The 3,934-nt window shown below is 50.9% G+C and overlaps 1 long non-coding RNA gene across 2 annotated transcripts; it reads left to right on the forward strand.

The window, feature by feature from the left end:
* The first annotated feature begins 1,934 nt into the window (after positions 1-1,934).
* On the forward strand, positions 1,935-3,934 carry LOC134418123 (uncharacterized). Of its 2 annotated transcripts, none has more exons than XR_010027711.1 (4): positions 1,935-1,959; positions 2,903-2,965; positions 3,044-3,197; positions 3,436-3,934. It is a non-coding gene; the product is annotated as an uncharacterized LOC134418123 (long non-coding RNA). The 2 variants fall into 2 exon arrangements; XR_010027710.1 differs by having other exon boundaries at positions 1,942-1,959; positions 3,044-3,071.

The following is a 3,934-nucleotide window of genomic DNA, read 5'->3' on the forward strand; positions in this document are numbered from 1 at the left end:
AAGGATGTGAGGTTAGGGAGAGGATTCTGACTGTAGGATTCTCGAGCATCCATCTTTGCAGTTTTTGGAATAAATCATTCAGTTTGCATCTTCTTTCTCCAGGGTTCTCTGAGCCTCATCAGCTCACCATCATCTTCAACTCTTCTTCTTTTGCATTCTCTCAGTCCTTGCAGCCATTTTCCTTGCTAAGAGATTTCTGTTCCTGTTGTGTCCCCAGTGTTTGTCATGTCTTGTCTGTCCTGTTTCACGGGTGTCTGCACAGATTTGTGCCGGTGCTGTTCTGCCCTGCTGCACAGCCTGGTGCAATAGGAGAAGTCCTGGGGACTTGGAATGTGTAATGTGGGGTGTAGTTGGACTCTAGGTGGGATTTGTAGATGGACACAGGATATCTGGAGCTCTTAAATTATCCTGCCACATTTTGACTCTTGTCCTAACTTTCTTTTCAGATTCAGATGGATTAAATCTGTGCCAGAGGGCCCCATCCCGGGTGAGGGGATTCTCCAGAGCAGATGAGGCCCCATTTGTCTCTGCAGCAGAAGTGTGTATGGTGACTGTGTTACAGCTCTGTTCTTTGTCTTTCTTTTTAGGAAGTAAAACTGGATGCCAGCAGCCAAGGTGAGCAGCGGAGAGAAGTGGTTGTTATTGCTCAGCTCTCAAGAACAACAATTTTTCAGCAGATTCATCATGTCACAAGAGATATCTGCCCAGTGTCAAGGATGATGTTTGAGATTGAGGCTTCAGGTGAGTTGAGGGTTGTGACTGGGAGAGGGCGGGTGATCAGGTATCCAGTTAGGAGTTCTTGGGAGGGGGTTTACAGGCAGCAGGGTGAGAAAGGGTATTTATTTGAGGGCCCCCCCACACAAGGCTGTTCAGAAGACTATCAGAGGCATTCCCATGTCTTACAGCACACAAGGTCATCCACTGCACTCACAGCAATGCCATTTAACTTTGCCTTTCTCAAACCCAGGTGCCACTCCTAATAAAGGCCCCAGCCTTGGAATCAGGATGAAGCTGGAGCCTGAAGGAGCCAGGCACACTCAGGAAAGGGGGAGTAGCTGCCTTGCAGGGATTTGGCCCACATAACTCTGGACTCACACTTTGGTTTTGGTTTTCTTTATTGCAGCTGACCGAGAGGCTCACAGGCCATCACGGGGCCCTCTGAGGCAGGCTCATTTCAGGTGCAACGTGGATTTCCATCACCCATCATCCAAAAGATAAGTCGAGTGCCATGGCCTGGAGATGGGGGAGTAGCGGGTTGGGAGTTGTTGGGGTAGATGTAAAACATAGCGGAGGGAAAAGCAATCTTCTCCAAGGGCCTCTTAGGACAGCTAAAGGGAGAGGCTGTACTTTTGATGGCAGCTTTCAGGCGGGCAGTACAGAACAGCTCTGGTCTGTGTCGTGTTGTCCGGTGTGCCGTGTTCCCTAGTGTGTCTTTGGGGTCCCTTTTGCCTTCTCCCCTCGAGGCCCTCACCACAAGCATGATGTGTCGTGTTTCATGTCCCCCTGTTTGTCACATTCTGTGTCACGGGTGTGTGCACACATTTGTGCTGGAGCTGTTCTGCCCTGCCGCATGGCCTGCGGCAATAGGACAAGCCTTGGGGAGTTGAAATTTGTAATGTGGGGTGTACTTGGGCTCTAGATGCTGTTCCTAGATTGACATAAGGTGTTTGCAGCTTGTGAGTTACCCTGGTGGTGTTTGACATATGTTGTAACTTTCTTTCAGGTGCAGATGCATTCCATGTGTGGCAGAGGGTCAGGGTTAGGAGGTGGCGGGCCTCCTTTGGAGGACAGTGAGTAGCAGAGTGGTGGGTCTTAGGCAAAGTGGTGGCACGATCAGGCACTGATGTTTGGTTTTCGTTAATCTAGCTGTCTGAGAGACACCAGCCCAGTGCCAGCAGGACCTTCCCATCTGATGAGGTGGCCTTTCTTTGCACCTGACAGGGACCAGCATCCCCAGATGTATGAGAGATAAGTAGGAGGGCTGTGACCTACAGAGGGGATGAACGTGGGGTGCTGGTTTGGGGATTCTGGGAGGGGTTTTTGAGTCCAATTTGGAGGTGGAGGGTGTCCATGAAGTGGCCCCTTAGGCCCCATGAAAGCAAAGTCTCACTCTTGACCACAGTGCTGAGGTGCGCAGGGCAGAGCAGTCCCGGTGTGTCTCATGTCACTTGTCTGTTGTGCATTGTGTGTTGTTTGTGTATCCCATGTCTTTTACGTTAGCCTTTGAGAGTCCTGTCAGACACCCTGGCATCATTGTTGGCATCTGTGATCTCTGTATTCCCAGGCCTGGCACCCAGGCCATAGATGCGATTCTGACACCTGTGTGAGCTCTTCAGTCAGACGTTCTCTCTTTGGAAGCATCCAGTCAGATGTCTTTTCAGGTCTTGTTCTGAGCTGTAGGGACAGCTATGCCCCACCTGGATCCATTTTGGTGGATTAGGACTTGTAACAATGTGAGGGCAGGCAGAGGATTCTGACCATAGGATTCCTGGGCATCGATCTTTGCTGTTCTTGGAATAAATGCTTCAGTTAGCATCTTCTTCCTCCAGGGTTCTCTGAGCCTCATCAGCTGACTGTCAGTTTGAACTCAGTCATCTCCTTTTGCATTCTCTCAGTCCTTGCAGCCATTTTCCTTGCCAAGAGATTTCTGTCAATGTTGTGTCCCCATTGTCCGTCCTGTCTTGTCCTGCCTGTCCTGTGTCACGGGTGTCTGCACAGATTTGTGCCGGAGCTGCTCTGCCCTGCCGCACGGCCTGGTGCAATAGGAGAGGGCCCGGGGACCTGGAATGTGTAATGTGGGGTGTCCTTGGACTCTAGATGGGATTTGTAGATGGACTCATCACATCTGGAGCTCATCAGTTATGCCGCAACAGTTTGACTCTTGTCCTAACTTTCTTTTCAGATTCAGATGGATTAAATCTGTGCCAGAGGGCCCCATCCCGGGTGAGGGGATTGCCCCGAGCAGGTGAGGCCCCATTTGTCTCTGCAGCAGAAGTGTGTATGGTGACTGTGTTACAGTACTGTTCTTTGTCTTTCTTTTTAGGAAGTCAATCTGGGTACCAGCAGCCAAGGTGAGCAACGGAGAGAAGTGGTTGTTATTGCTCAGCTCTCAAGCACAACATATTTTCAGCAGATTCATCATGACACAAGAGGGATCTTCCCAGTGTCAATGATGATGTTTGAGATTGAGGCTTCAGGTGAGTTGGGGATTGTGACTGGGAGAGGGAGGGTGAGCAGGTGTCCTTTTAGGAATTATTGGGGGGGGGGGGGGTTGCAGGCAGCAGGGTGAGAAAGGGTGTTTATTTGTTTATTTGAGGGCCCCCCCACACAAGGCTGTTCAGAAGCCTGTCAGAGGCATTGCCATGTCTTAGAGCACACAAGGTCATCCACTGCACTCACAGCAATGCCATTTAACTTTGCCTTTCTCTTACCCAGGTGCCACCCCTAATGAAGGCCCCAGCCTTGGAATCAGGATGAAGCTGGAGCCTGAGGGAGCCAGGCACACTCAGGAAAGGGGAAGTAGCTGACTTGCAGGGATTTGGCCCACATAACTCTGGACTCATACTTTGGATTTGGTTTTCTTTATTGCAGCTGACCGAGAGGCTCACAGGCCATCACGGGGCCCTCCAAGGCAGACTCATTTCAGGTGCAGCGTGGATTCTCATGACTGACCATCCAAAAGATAAGTTGAGGGCCACGGCCTGGAGATGGCGGAGTAGCAGGTTGGGAATCCCTGGGACAGATTTAAAAATGAGCAGAGGGGAAAGCAATCTTCTCCAAGGGCCTCTTAGGACAGCTAAAGGGAGAGGCTCTGCTTTTGATGGCAGCTTTCAGCCGGGCAGTGCAGAACAGCTCTGGTCTGTGTCGTGTTGTCCGGTGTGCCGTGTTCCCTAGTGTGTCTTTGGGGTCCCTTTTGCCTTTTTCCCCTCGAGGC

The sequence above is a fragment of the Melospiza melodia genome, chromosome 4 (assembly GCF_035770615.1).
Source record: "Melospiza melodia melodia isolate bMelMel2 chromosome 4, bMelMel2.pri, whole genome shotgun sequence".
NCBI classification, from domain to species: domain Eukaryota; kingdom Metazoa; phylum Chordata; class Aves; order Passeriformes; family Passerellidae; genus Melospiza; species Melospiza melodia.